General features: G+C 42.9%; 1 protein-coding gene across 8 annotated transcripts in view; it reads right to left on the bottom strand.

The window, feature by feature from the left end:
• mef2aa (myocyte enhancer factor 2aa) overlaps positions 1-16,172 on the bottom strand; it is a 221,383-nt gene that overhangs the window by 153,035 nt on the left and 52,176 nt on the right. The window lies entirely within an intron of this gene.

Raw genomic sequence — 16,172 nt, 5'->3', positions numbered from 1 at the left:
TCTATTCATTAAAAGACTCTTCGTGTCTTAAAGTGCCATTCCACCATTGGATGTATTCTTTGGCATAAAATACAATATATTTTGACAACATATATAAATGGTATCAATAGATAGAGAAATCTTTTAGCTTCAAAATGATAGATCAAAAATAATTTTTTGACAACGACAAGTATATTAATTTTGCGACCAAAGTCACCTACCCTTTTAATTTCCGCGCGTGATGTCATCGGCAGGTTCCCCTTCTTGTGTACCATGTGACGTGTGACATGGCACAGATTATCAGCAATGGCGGATAGAACGCGATAAAAATAATACCAATAAATCTAGCTAATACCAATAAATCTAGCTAACTGAAAGATTAACTCAAAATTTTTCGCAATTTTTTTGGCCCCCATATACGAGGAGAAATGACTCTCACTTTGGGGGTTTCCTGGTCTAAAAATAGACCGACACGTGGTACACAAGAAGGGGAACCTGCCGATGACATCACATTTCACTACCGCGCGGAAATTAAAAGGGTAGGTGACTTTGGTCGCAAAATTAATATACTTGTCGTTGTCAAAAAATTGTGTTTGATATATCATTTTGAAGCTAAAAGATTTCTCTGTCTAGTCATGTTGTCATAAAATATATTGTATTTTATGCCAAAGAATACATCCAATGGTGGAATGGCACTTTAAAGTAAGGATGGATGTCATTTCTCTTTACTTAGCTGAGCGCTTCTTGACATAATACGGATTACTACAGCTGTGGAACAGGGCTATTTACTGTATTTTTAGTATTTACCTTTTTTTTTTTTTTTTTTTTGCATTTTTTAATTCCATATATGTTCCAGACGTTATTTCATAGTTTTGATATCTTAAGTATTGTTCGACAATGTAGAAAATACAAAAAAACAAAAACAAAAAACACAACTATGAATGAGTAGGGGTGCACAAACTTGTCTCGGATACTATCGGATTTTATCTCTGAGAGCCTGCTGTTATAATTTTAAAATGCTTTAAAAAAAAAAAACTATACGTTATACTAGGAGACCAGTTCTCATGTGGTGTAAAGCAAATTCACAAATTCGAACGGTACGCGTTAGCATCAGGAATGCTTTCTATGAAGCTGTGCTTTTAAAATAAACTGCTACACGCTACAAATGCCGATCCAGACACCTTCTGCCTTCCTGTTCTCTGTTAGGAAGTATCAGGTGAATGTTTTCTGTTCTGTGGTCAGTTTCAAGGCTCATCACACACAAATGCAAAACAACACTCTTAACAACACTCTTAAAAACAAACACTCTTAACAACACTCTTAACAACAACGGCTTTCGACGACACAAGATATGTCTATCGGTTAGGGTGCATCAGTTGCCCCCTAAAAATGAAAAGTTCCTCCGATCATGATGCATTTTTGTTTTTATGTTCCTTTTGGTAAGAAAACACACTGCGTGAAATATTTTGACAAAATTCAAAAGTTTAATGGCGGCACCAGGAGCTCAAAGTTATAGAAAAATCTGCTATTTTATGACTTTTATGACAAAATTTCCATCACTTTTCATGAAACATTATGGCACCTTATAGAGTATACCAAATATCTTAGATACACATTTTTAGTACATATTCTAAATATATTATCAAGCACAGTTTGAGTTTTAGCTGTTCATTGAATCATTGTTCAACTACTTTTGAACAATACAAATGTATTCTGAATCACATTAATGCTTCTCAATCCCTTGCAAAGGTTCTTAACATGATCTCTGGCTCACAAGAAATCAATAAATGGAGTCCAACATTGTGATTCAAACCTTACGCGAAAACATCAAATAAGCTAGCCTGGCAAGCCAGACTAAATGTGAATATTTAGTCTGGCCTCGCTCGTAGACATTTCCGACGGGTGTGGGAGGAACAACCCGCTGTCTTTCAAACTGTCTCTGTGCGTATAGGCCAACGCTCTGACCAATCAGCGCAACAGTGACTGTGACGTAGTCAGAGCGACAGAAAGCAGTGGAGGAGACCTTGAAATTAATAATTTTTCAAAATGCGTATTAATTAATAAACAGGTTCTAGATATTAAGAAGTTTGGAGATAATGACCACAAGTTTGGAGTCTGTACCACATACTTAACATACACTTATTTTTTTCAAGTGTTTTTCAAGGGTTTGCTTAAACTGTTTTTGAGAGTTTTTATTTAGTGGTGTTTGGTGAAATAATTTCCCTTAAATTTAAAATAACGGGAAAATAAGAAACAATCAAAAAGTAATGTTTCAAAGCTGTTTATTAATTCTTCGTACTGCACAAACTAGCCCCATCCTTTTGGCTACGAGCGGAGCCAGCTGGTAGATCAGACTTTTGCCATAGCCGGTCGGCAAAACAGCGAAAACGTCCTTCTTGAAAAGGAATGAGCGGAGAGCCTCTTCCTGCTCATGTTTCAACGAAAACTCCAAGTCTAATTCTTCTAAAACTGATTCCAAAGCGGAGTCAAACGCGCGCTGTTCACTAGCCGTAGCCATCTTTCCTGCTGTGCTTTCTCCAGCGTCGCGCAGCTTTGTCGTCACTCCTGCAAAAGCCCGCCCAAAGAATCCAAACAAAAACCTTGCGTTGTGATTGGCGGGCACGATTTGATGCCCGGGTGTTTTGTTGATATGATGCGAGGCTAGACCCACTCGCAGGCAAAAAATATTTTTGGCCACTAGGCGGGTGGGTCTAGTTTACTAGGCTAAAAATAAGCGTTTTTTTTTGGCAAAAAATGAACCTCATGGTGCCACCATTAGACTTTTGAATATGGTCAAAACATTTTACAGGATGTCTTTACTGGTGAAAAGGAACACCCAAACAAAAATGCCTCAGATTTTATGAAAGTGAGGGCAACTGATGCACCCTAGTATCGGTGTTATGTCTTCTCTTTACTATGTATTATTTATCATGAGAATTAGTTGCGAAAGAAACACAAACTAACATTTAAATAATGTTGGCTGGCTTTTTTTTTTCGCAGTCTATCGGATAGATTCCATTCAGCTAGCATGATATTGAACGAGTCGAAGATGAGTAGCTGAATGGAATATATCTGATAGACCATGAAACAAAAAGCCAGACAATATTATTATGATTATAATACATACACACACACACTTCCTATCAGCGTTCTCGAAGGCTAACACAAGCTTACCCGCGACTCGGTGCTGTTAGCGCGGCAGTCCAGTTACCTTCTCGCTGTTGTAGCATTCAGCAGTAGCGTTAGCCAATTCTAGCGCAGTCAAGTTGAATTTTTTTTTTCCCTGTGTAATTTACTGAGTTACTTTTAAAATCAACATCGACAACTACACACAAAATTCTCTCAAAATCTTCCGCTTTTAATGAAGCAAACCTCACGGCCGTGTTTGCTTACAAACTGTCACGGTCACTCGCTAGTGCGGAAGTTTGATATCTCCGACGGGTCTCTTTTCCAGTTTTTCGATGTCTGTTGGTATGTTTTTCCTCTTGTAAATAAGCGTGAAGGGTATATAATGAAGTTTTGGTAGCCTTTCGGGTGTTCAGCGCGTCTTCAGTTTGTTCATTTAATGCTTAATTATAGCATAGCTAATCCTAGCAGTAGCACTGGATTAGCCTCATCTTCTCTCTTTCCCGGTGGACAGAGAAATGATTGTGTGCATGCGCGGCAGAAAAGTTGTGTCATTGGATCTTCGCATGAGCTCTGACATGCGACGTCATGTTGTATCGGCAGCGCGCAATATTATAACAATATTGCATGCTCGTTCTCCATTGGGGAGAGCGGCGTAATGCATGGAGGATAAGCGATATGATCACAATAATGCAAGCTGTCAATAAACCCACTAGAAGGGAATCGAATACATGTTTTTGTTCCATGGAAAAAGTGGCCTGTATGTACACTACCGTTCAAAAGTTTGGGGTCACTTTGAAATGTCCTTATTTTTGAAAGAAAAGCACTGTTCTTTTCAATGAAGATCACTTTAAACTAATCAGAAATGCACTCTATACATTGCTAATGTGCTAAATGACTATTCTAGCTGCAAACGTCTGGTTTTTGGTGCAATATCTCCATAGGTGTATAGAGGCCCATTTCCAGCAACTCTCACTCCAGTGTTCTAATGGTACAATGTGTTTGCTCATTGCCTCAGAAGGCTAATGGATGATTAGAAAACCCTTGTACAATCATGTTAGCACAGCTGAAAACAGTTGAGCTCTTTAGAGAAGCTATAAAACTGACCTTCCTTTGAGCAGATTGACTTTCTGGAGCATCACATTTGTGGGGTCGATTAAATGCTCAAAATGGCCAGAAAAATGTCTCGACTATATTTTCTATTCATTTTACAACTTATGGTGGGAAATAAAAGTGTGACTTTTCATGGAAAACACAAAATTGACTGGGTGACCCCAAACTTTTGAACGGTAGTGTATAATAATGTTCAGCATTGTTCATCACCGTCACCTCACAGAAAGAAGGTTCTGGGTTTGAACTTTGTGGCCGACTGGGCTCTTTCTCTGTGGAGTCTGCATGTTCTTCCCGTACCTGCGTGGGTCTCTGGGCGCTCTAGTTTCCTCCCACAGTTCAATAGACATGTGGATTAGGTCAACTAGCTGCTCTAAGGCCCTGTCCACACGGCAACGGATTCAGGTGAATCTGATAAAATTGTTTATCGTTTCGGCCTGGCGTCCACACGGCACCGGTGTTTTGGGTGCCCCAAAACGAAATCTTTTGAGAACGGGTTCCAGAGTGGAAAAATCTGGCAATGGCACCGTTGCGAAGTCGTCTGGATGAGTAGAACGGATTTGTTTACGATGACATCACAACCACATGACTGTCAGTGCTTCACGCCGGGTAGAAGTGTAACGAACTCGATGCGAGTTGTCAACAAATCCTATAACTTGGTTCATGAAACGCGCTTACAAAATATTTTCACTGTGAATATTTATTGTGTAATGGTGCAAAGTGAGAGAGAGTGAGAGAATAGCCCTTAGGGCAGAGTCTTTAGTCCAAACACTGCGGAAGCAGTACCAAACCACACACCGCCCGTGCGCTTTCCAAAAACAAAAACAATCCCGCCAGCAAACATAGGAAAAAAAAAAAAAAAGGAGCGATCTCACCTCTTCAGATGTTGGTTTAAGTCCGACAATACATTCCTCAAAAAGGGCGTAGAAGAACAAAGTAATCTATCAACGTGTAGCATTCAATTTATTCCGGACCATTAAAGAATTCTGGAGGATATCAGAATGTTGGCGTACCGGCTTCCATCTACCCCCATTCATTCCTCTTTCCGCGTCTTTCGTTTTACGCTACTGATTAATAATCAAAACTTTGTGGCTGATGCTACAGAAGAAGGGGTTTATGCGCATGCGTCTACTTCTTCTATTGTTCTGGTGTCTCCGATGGGACCGTCTTACAGCGCACGTAGAGGTGTGGCATGTGTATTGCATCGTTTTCAGCAAGCGTTGCGTTGCCATATGGACCTGATATTTTACTGATCCGTTGCCCATGTGGACGCGATATTTAAAAAAAAAAAAAAAAAACATCTCACTGCCGTTGTCATGTGGATGTAGCCTAAATTGCGCATAGGTGTCAATGGTTCTTTGTCTGCGTTCACCCTGCGATAAACTGGCGATCTGCCCAGGGTGTAACCCACCTCTCACTTGAAGTCAGTTGGGATTGGCTCCAACTTGCCCATGGCCCTGACAGATAAGCAGTATGTATGTATGTATGTATGTATGGATGGATGGATAACTGATCACACTCAGGAATGCCCAAATCAGGTCAAGCAGATAATATATCTCGGCTATCAGTTTTTCTTGAACAAGCAGGTCCAGTAGGCTGTTAATATAATAGTCAACAGGATGTTTTACTTCATTCATCCTCTGACTCGAGAAAGAAAAAAAAAAAAAATCTCTACTCCCTTGTGACGTTCACAAAAGAATGCTTGATATGTTTGTTTCAACACCCACTGCTTCATATATTTCTGAGTGGTGTGAAGCACCTCAATGCTGCAGCATGCACTAATATTTTCCTAATCTTGCAACGTGCACATCAGACCACGGACACGATCTGGCTGTTGAAATAGTTTTTACTATGCATATTAATTAGCATGAATGGATGCAAGCTGTTCTTTCCCGGTTCAGGAATAGGAGGGGATGTGCAAACAGTGGCTAAATTAAGCAAAATATAATACAGTGCAGCACAAAAACTGTTACATAACTCTAATGCGAGCACAACTCACAGTCACCTTGCATTTAAACACTTCATCAAGTGAAAAGGAAGACGCTACACAGGCATGACGTTGCATCGGACAAGAGAACAGCACAGCTCAGAGCTGAAACGTTAGCAGAGTTTCTGCCTGAAAACAGGACCATGCATCAGCACAGACTTAATCAGGAGAGAATAAAATTTATTATCCATAGTCTGTTTTAATGCTCATAACCAGCTTGTCATTCTTTTGACTGACAGTGCCTTGCAAAAGTATTCCTCCCCCTTGGTGTTTGTCCCGTTTTGTCGCATTACAAGCTGGAATTAAAATGGATTTTTGGGGACTTAGCATCATTTGATTTACACAACATACCTACAACATTAAAGGTGCAAATTGTTGTTTTATTGTGACACAAACAATAATTAAGATGAAAAAACAGAAATCTGGAGTGTGCATAAGTATTCACCCCCTTTCCTATGCAACCCCTAAATAAGAGCTAGTTTGGCTAACGCAACTTCAAAGCTCTGCGAGCATTGGGTCTGGCATAGATATTAAGCCCAACCGTTTCCCAAAGCGCGTGGTTGACCCGCCTCCCTGAAACGCCTCAGTTTGCTACTGGTCGAAGCCAGAAAAGGCTGTGACGAAGCTTAAACCAATCACATCACTCTTTCCTCTGACGTATGTGACGCGATGGAAACTGCTTGAGTAACAGGAAGAAGAAGGAGGAGCTGAAGAGGAAGAGGACGATAATAGCGCGATCAAAGGCGAGACGACCACAACGATAGGATTCTCGTTGAGCCCCACTGATTTGGCTACCAGCGGGGCTAACTGGTAGATTAAACTCTTACCGAAGCCGGTCGGGAGCAAGGCGAAAACGTCCTTCCTTTCAATAAATACCTCCAGGGCTGCTCTTTGCTCCATTTTCAATGAGAACTTCCCGTTGAATGCTTTCAATACAGCATCTACCGCTGTGTCAAAGGCTTGCCGCTGCTCCATGTTCGGAATGTTTCTAGTGAATGAAGCACTTCCGGCAGAGATTCTGTAAACAATCTATGGCTTCCGGTCGCAGTTCTACTACGTCACTGCCTTGAACACGCCTCTACCCAGGGCCGTTGGAGATGCTCAAAGTTGATTGGCTCCCGATTTTTCGGGAGCTTGGAAAAGCTGGAGATAGCTTGCCTTGCCAAACTAAGTTCACAACAGCCCCCCGTGTTGCGTCACACTTAGGATGGGCGGGCCCAGGCTAAATAAGAGCTGCTCCAACCAATTCACTTCATACGTCACATTAGTTGATTAAGATCCACCTGTGTGCAATCAAAGTGTCACATGATCTGTCACATGATGTCTGCAGAAATCAACCTGTTCTGGAAGGACCCTGACTCTGCAACACTACTAAGCAAGCAACATGAAAACCAAGGAGCCTCCAAACAGGTCAGAGACAAAGTTGTGGAGAAGTATAGATCAGGGTTGGGTTATTATAAATATCCCAAACTTTGAATATCCCAGGGAGCGCCATTAAATCCATTATAGCAAAATGGAAAGAATATGGCACCACTACAAACCTGACAAGAGAAGGCTGCACACCAAAACTCACAGACCGGGCAAGGAGGGCATTAATCAGAGATGCAACAAAGACACTCAAGAAGGAGCTGCAAAGATGGGAGTATCTGTCCATAGGACCACTTTAAGCCGTACACTCCACAGAGCGGGGCTTTATAGAAGAGTGGCCAGAAAAAAAACAAGTCATTGCTTAAGAAAACACGTTTGGAGTTTGCCCAACAGCATGTGGCAGACTCCCCAAACACATGGAAGAAGATTCTCTGGTCAAATGAGACTAAAATGGATCTTTTTGGCCATCATGGAAAATGCCATGTGTGGCGCAAACCCAACACCCTGAGAACACCATTCCTACAGTGAAGCATGGTGGTGGCAGCATCATGCTGTGGGGATATTTTTCATCTGCAGGGACAGGAAAGCTGGTCAGGACTGAAGGAAAGATGGATGGCACTAAATACAGGCCAATTTTGGAGGAAAACCTGTTTGAGTCGGCCAGAGGTTTCAGACTGGGATGAAGGTTCACAGTCCAGCAGGACAATGACCCTAAACATACTGCTAAAGCTACACTGGAGTGGTTTAAAGGGAAACATTTAAATGTCTTGGAATGGCCGAATCAAAGCCCAGACCTCAATCCAATTGAGAATCTGTGGCATAACTTGAAGATTGCTGTACACCAACACAACCCATCTAACTTGAAGGAGTTGGAGCAGTTTTGCCTTGAGGAATGGGCAAAAATCCCAGTGGCTAGATGTGCTAAGCTAATAGAGACATACCCCAAGAGACTAGCAGCTTTAATTGTAGCAAAAGTTGGCTTTACAAAAGTACTGACTTTGGAGGGGGTGAATACCTATGCACACTCCAGATTTCTGTTTTTTCATCTTAATTATTGTTTGTGTCACAATAAAACAACAATTTTCACCTTTAAAAGTTGTAGGCAGGTTGGGTAAATCAAACGATGCTAACTCTCCAAAAATCCATTTTAATTCCAGCTTGTAATGTGACAAAACAGGACAAACACCAAGGGGTTTCTTTTGCAAGACACTGTATTCTGTAGCCTTATTAATTGAGCTTCGGGACAAATTGGACAAGCACACTGGCGTTTTCACTTAGCTAATGAATTTGTCCAGGCACCCAGCTCAGCATTTCTGTAAGGTGTTTACTAAATGTTTTTAAAGGAGCTGATCAATACTCTGTCTGTGTTTGAGATGAAAATCAATGGGTGTAAATGGTGTACGGAATATGTCCATGTCCACATGTTGTACTGAACATGACCTGGTCTGCACGCGATCAAATACGTAACTGAGTGTCTGTGAGACATGCCGCAAAGTTTCCTGGAAGGTGGCTGTTAGTTCTAGTCAAGTAAACCGTGAAGAAAAGAAACCCATCGCTGAGAAGTCATGAACTCATTACTAATACTGCTTTCGAATGCTATTGTAAGCCTTTCCACAACAAAGGGGTTTTATACAAAAAGACAGGATTATTTGGCGACTTCAAAAGTATGTCATGTCTTGAAATGAATTGTTTCCATGTGGAGTAAATGATGAACTAAAAGACTGGTGGAAAGGAAAATTAATTAGTGAAGAAACGGGACCTCTCGCTGTGAAGTATTGCGTATTGTAACTAAGATGTCAGGATAAGAGGCTCGATATAAATGTAAATCACAGTCTTTGAGTGCACAATAGGTGTGTTTGTGTGCCAGAAAGCACACACACATCCAAGTATACTTGAAAAAGGAGACTTGGACCCGGTGTTATTTGACTACATTATCCTGTGTGTGCGCGCGTGTCTTACTTTCTCCCTTTCCCTCTCTCCTTCTTCGTCTCCCTGTAGGACATGGGGGAGTGGGAGGCTGATTCAAGGGTCAAGCCTTTCACACTCAATAAAACACTCCGCTACCACTATAATTACAACACAAACACACACCGTACTCTTGTACACACACAAACCATACCGTCTTCAAACTGCCAAAACCGTTACACAAGGCCCCGCCACCTCACTATTCTACAAACCCATTATTTTGCACAGGGCTGCCCTTACCCCCTTTACTTAATTAAAGCCCTTTTAGGACTTTAGTGGTTTGTAATTGGCTACATGTGCAACAAAACACAGGAGTTTCACACTTAACCCTTTTTATTGGGCTTGTAAAACGAACGAGCGTTTTATTTTAAAGCCTTTAGATTTCCTTTTGAATAAAGACTCAATAGATACCAACAGTGGATTTCACTTTTTTATTATTATTATTAATAATAAGGTATAGTGGGCGGCGGCACGGTGGTGTAGTGGTTAGCGCTGTCGCCTCACAGCAAGAAGGTTCTGGGTTTGAGCCCAGCGGCCGGCGAGGGCCTTTCTGTGTGGAGTTTGCATGTTCTCCCCGTGTCCGCGTGGGTTTCCTCCGGGTGCTCCGGTTTCCCCCACAGTCCAAAGACATGCAGGTTAGGTTAACTGGTGACTCTAAATTGAGCGTAGGTGTGAATGTGAGTGTGAATGGTTGTCTGTGTCTATGTGTCAGCCCTGTGATGACCTGGCGACTTGTCCAGGGTGTACCCCGCCTTTCGCCCGTAGTCAGCTGGGATAGGCTCCAGCTCGCCTGCGACCCTGTAGAACAGGATAAAGCGGCTACAGATAATGAGATGAGATGAGAATAATAATAATAATAATAATGTGTAGTGGTTAGCGCTGTCGTCTCACAGCAAGAAGGTCCGGGTTCGAGCCCCGTGGCCGGCGAGGGCCTTTCTGTGCGGAGTTTGCATGTTCTCCCCGTGTCCGCGTGGGTTTCCTCCGGGTGCTCCGGTTTCCCCCACAGTCCAAAGACATGCAGGTTAGGTTAACTGGTGGCTCGAAATTGACAGTAGGTGCGAGTGTGGATGGTTGTGTGTCTCTATTACCCTGTCCAGACTAGGGATTTTGTACCGATACGATACTACTTTCGTACCGCAACACCTGTCCACACTAGCAACTATACCGGTACTGTAGCGGTATAACTGTATCGGTACGAAACCCACAAACGTATGGGTTTCGTACCGGTACGGTATCGGTACTGTAGCGCTTCGCTGTAGTGTGGACAGATGAAGCGGCTCTGTATCGATACAAATATAATGCGCATGCGCAAAGTCACACACCTCAATCGATGTCTTCGCTGAATAAAATAGTGAAGAACGGAGATTCGTTTTCTTTTCTTCTTTCTCAACTGCCTCGCGCGTTTTATACGATTCGGCTGAATAAATGACCACCAGAAATACAGACTGTACACTGACAACAAAAAGCACACACACGTTGTTTCATCTGCCATATTCTCGGAAGGAAGTTACTCGGTAACCACGGAAACATTTCGCGCACGCGCATTTCAACTACCGTGAAAGAAAACCGCAAACATTTCTCGCTAGTGTGGACAGATGCACTAAACTGTACCGGTACACTTTGTATCGATACAGTTATACCACTTTCGTACCGGTATAAGTGTGAACACAGCATTTGTGTCAGTCTTGCAATGACCTGGCGACTTGTCCATGGTGTACCCTGCCTCTAGGTACACCACTGACAAGTCAGCTGGGATAGGCTTCAACTTGCCTGCAACCCTGCACAGGATAAGCAGCTACAGATGATGGATGGATGGATGGATGGATGGATGGATGGATGGATGGATGGATGGATGGATGGATGGATGGATGGATGGATGGATGGATGGATGGATGGATGGATGGATATTTCCATTTGGAACTGAATTTCTGGTACAAATATAGGGTTGGGCAATGTCTACCAAACTGGCAGATGAAAAAGTCTACAGTGAAACAACACGATGGACAGTGACCTCGGTGTTGGCATTGTGGGTTTGGGGGGTGGTCGTCTTACGGCGACTTTTATACAACCCGTATGATGGAGCAGGCGCAAGCCATCAAACAAGTGTCTGCTCAGAAGAAAAGCGGCTCCTGCCCGCTCCCACAGCTTACATAGCAGGACATAAGGGTTCTGCAATTTGGTTGGGAACCAAAACTCAGTTCTAAATTAGAACCGAATCCAAAATGCCAAGTACAGGGCACCCGTTTAAAAAAAAAAAAACCTGAATTTCAGTTCTACCTATCAGTTCTTGAACACGATAACCCTTTATTATAACAAACAAAGGCTACATATCTGCAGGGACATGCATAGCAACAGCAGCAGTCAAAAGTTTGACACGCCTACTCATTTCATAGGTTTTTCTGTATTTTGACTATTTTCTACATTGTCAACACTGAAGACATCAAAACTATGAAATAACATCTGGAACATATATGGAATGATGCAGTAAACAAAAATGTGTTTATAAAAAAAAAAAAAACACAACAACTATGTTTCATATTTTAGATTCTTCAAAGTAGCCACCGTTTACCTTGACACTTTATACACTACTAGTGCATCTCAAACAAATAGAATATCATGAAAAAGGTTTTTTTTTTCCCTAATTTAATTTAAAAAGGTAAACTTTCATATGGGGGCGGCACGGTGGTGTAGTGGTTAGCGCTGTCGCCTCACAGCAAGAAGGTTCTGGGTTCGAGCCCCGTGGCCGGCGAGGGCCTTTCTGTGCGGAGTTTGCATGTTCTCCCCGTGTCCGCGTGGGTTTCCTCCGGGTGCTCCGGTTTCCCCCACAGTCCAAAGACATGCAGGTTAGGTTAACTGGTGACTCTAAATTGAGCGTAGGTGTGAATGTGAGTGTGAATGGTTGTCTGTGTCTATGTGTCAGCCCTGTGATGACCTGGCGACTTGTCCAGGGTGTACCCCGCCTTTCGCCCGTAGTCAGCTGGGATAGGCTCCAGCTTGCCTGCGACCCTGTAGAAGGATAAAGCGGCTTGAGATGAGATATCTTATAGGTCATGAAAATCAGAAATCCAGTCTCTCAAATTCTTAGGCCAAGTTTACATTAGACCGTATCAGCGGATCATCAGATTAACGTTTTTAAAACGATTAGCGTGCACACAGCAACGCCAATACACGATTCGCGTGCGCACAGCAACGCCAATACACGGATACGCTCGGCTCCGCAGGCATCCTGCGCTCCAAATCACTCCGCCCTGAACAGCGAGTGCCCTCTGGAGGGTGCGCACTCCGGCCCTGCGCAGCTCACAGAGCGCGCGAGTGAAGTGCACAAGCAGTGATTCGGGACTGAGCCGCTGTGTGTGAGATCCCAGTGCACATCACTTACCACTTGCAAGTGGAAGGATGGCAAGCCTAAAGACAATCATAACTACACAATGGGCAGTATTTGCATCAGTATTTGCAGTATTTTCATACTTTTATACTCTTTAATGAAAGGTGATACAAGGCGGAAGTCCGCGCCGTTTTTCAGCAGTCGCGTCACATGACCAACGCCAGCGAATCAGGAAGGTGGATGTCACAGTGACGTTGTCCAATGACGACGCCAGCTAGAGCTCAGCACAGCGTATCCGCGTATCCTCAATGTTTACACAGCACTGGACCACACAAGATCTGGATTGAATACGTGGACCCTGGCGGATTCCCGTTTCCTGGCGGTTTAATGTAAACGGACAGTGCATCCGCGAAGAAAACGAGACAGATACGGTCTAATGTAAACTTGGCCTTAGAATATTTCCTCAGATCAATCAAAAAAGGATTTAGAATACAGAAAATGTCCAACTTCTGGAAAGTATGTTCATTTATACACTCAATACTTGGTTAGGACAATTTTACCAGAATTACTGCATCAAGGCAGCATGGTATGGAGGCGATCAGCCTGTGGCACTGCTGAGGTGTTGATGAAGCCCAAGTTGCTTTGATAACAGCCTTCAGCTTGTCTGTATTTTTGGGTCGGGTGTTTCTCATCTTCCTCTTCACAATAGCTCATAGATTCTCTCTGGGGTTCAGGTCAGGTGAGCTGGCTGCCCAATCAAGGACAGTGATATCATGATCAGCAAACCATTTGGTTGTAGTTGTGGCGCTGTGGGCGCCTGCTGGAAAAGGAACTCGGCATCTCCATAAAGCTTGTCAGCAGATGGAAGCATAAAGTGCTCTGAAATCTCCTGGTGGACGGCTGCATTGACTGTGGACTTGATAAAGCACAGTGGTCCAACACCAGCAGATGACATGGCACCCCAAATCATCACAGACTGTGGAAACTTCACACAGGACTTCAAACACCTTGGATTCTGCGCCTCTCCACTCTTCCTCCAGACTCTAGGAGCTTGATTTACAAATGAAATGCAACATTTACTTTCATGTGAAAAGAGGACTTTGGACCACTGAGCAACAGTCCAGTTCTTTCTCTCCTTAGCCCAGGTAAGACACTTCTGATGTTGTCTCTGGTTCAAGAGTGGCTTGATATTAGGAATGTGACAGTTGTATCCCCTTTCCTGAAGACGTCTGTGCGTGCTGGCTCTTGATGCACTGACACCAGCCTCAGTCCACTCCTTGTGAAGCTCTCCCAAGTTCTTGGATCGACTTTTCTTGACGATCCTTTCAAAGCTGTGATCATCCCTATTGCTTGTGCACCTTTTCCAGCCAGCCTCTTCAGCAATGACCTGTGGCTTACCCTCCTTGTGGAGGGTGTCGATAATCGTCTTCTGGACAACTGTCAAGTCAGCAGCCTTCCTCGTGATGGTGGTTGCATGTACTGAACTAGACCGAGAGATACACTGTATTTATACTGTTTTACTCAAACTTGAAATTAAATATTTTCATATTTTGAGATGTGTTTTTTTTTTTTTGGTTGGTTGGTTTTTTTTGCACTGTCGGGCATAATTATCAAAATTTAAACAGAAAAATGCTTGAAACATTTTCGTTTACGTGTAATGAGTCTAGAACATATTCAATTTTCACTTTCTTAAATAACTGATGGAAAATATTGAACTTTATGATGTTCTAATTGTTTGGGATGCAGTAGTATCGGCATTATCTTAACCAGCTTCATGAGGGAGTCACCTGGAATGTTTTTCAATTAGCGCGTGTGCCTCGTCAAAAGTTAGAGTGCAGTTTCTTGCCTTCTTAACGTGTTTGAGATCAAACAGTAAATAGTAAATAATAAAAATACAGTAAATAGCCCTATTCCACAACTGTAGTAATCCATATTGTGTCAAGAACCGCTCAACTAAGTAAAGAGAAATGACATCCATCATTACTTTAAGACATGAAGTGTCTTCATTCATAAAAAAGAAAAACCATTGAATTCGAAGGTGTGTCCAAACTCTTGACTGGTGGAGTATCTGCCAGGACCTGTCTATGTGACTAAGTCATGCATCAAGGTAAGAGTGTATCCATTTATTTAGATACATGTTAGCATGGCTAACATCACGACAGTGTGAGTATTTGGGGAACACTTAAAAGAATAAAGATATTTGACCTCTTTTTTTTTTCCCCATTTTGGAATGGAAATGGGGAATTGATAAGAACAAGAATTGTTAAGGAGAAAGAAATGGGAGGAATCACGATGCTGGGTTCAACATTATAATGACTGTCAGGCATCAGCGATGGCCCAATCCTCGTACTAGAGCCCTGCACTCCCGCGGGAGTCCCGCAGGACCCGACGCAAAGCAATGCAGCGCGGGACAAATTTTGAAAGCTCATTGCAGGCACGGGCGGGAGGGGGAGTGCACAATGGGGGAGAGGGCGGGAGAGGTGATAAGCTGCAGTCCTGCTAACTAAAAATGTGTTTAAAATAAAATTTATAAATTATTAATTTATGTCTATTGTATATAATTTGTGCTGGATATTTTATTTGGCATTAATAAAAACATTTTAAGATGCCTAAATTTGCGGAGGTGGTCTAATCTCGCGTACGTTTCCGATTCCTTTCCGCTCTTCCGTCTTTGAGATCTCCGATCATGGCAAAAGAGCAGACTATCTCTGTAAAGCCTCAGCTGCGCATGCCGCCTGGCAACACGCACCCTCGCTACGTGCGCTAGGTGAAGGATCGGTCAGTGGAGAGCTCAGCTAAGCTCAGCATGTTTAATTCCCCAAGCCAATGACAAGAACTTTCGTGAGAAATAACGCGAACGTCTGCATCATGTGGGATTTGCGGGCGGGAGCGGGACAAAATATGGCAGGCGCAGGCGGGAGCGGGACTGAAAATCATAATTCTTTGCGGGAGCGGGACTGAAAATCATAATTCTTTGCGGGAGCGGGACTGCACAATGCGGGAGCGGGACTGAAAATTCTGTCCCGCGCAGACCTCTACCTCGTACCAAGAGGTGTAAAATTGCTCACCTTACTTTGGCTGTAATTAAACAATACTTCAACAAAGCTGATAAAACATACTGCGATGCTCATGTGCTTTCCTCCAAACTGCCGACTCCACTTAAAATGGCAGAAAACATCTCAAACTTTTGCCTCACTTGCACTAATCTCATACAGCATCCCTCTAACTGTTCTCGAAAGTGCATGAAGACGTTTAAGAGCGCAGAAGCCTGTGGCACTTCAAGTCTGGGTGGGTAAAGGATTTCAAGGTGCT

The sequence above is a fragment of the Neoarius graeffei genome, chromosome 6, assembly GCF_027579695.1.
Source record: "Neoarius graeffei isolate fNeoGra1 chromosome 6, fNeoGra1.pri, whole genome shotgun sequence".
Lineage (NCBI taxonomy): Eukaryota > Metazoa > Chordata > Actinopteri > Siluriformes > Ariidae > Neoarius > Neoarius graeffei.
Note: the sequence above shows the minus strand (reverse complement) of the source record. Positions and strands in the feature narration are given on the sequence as shown.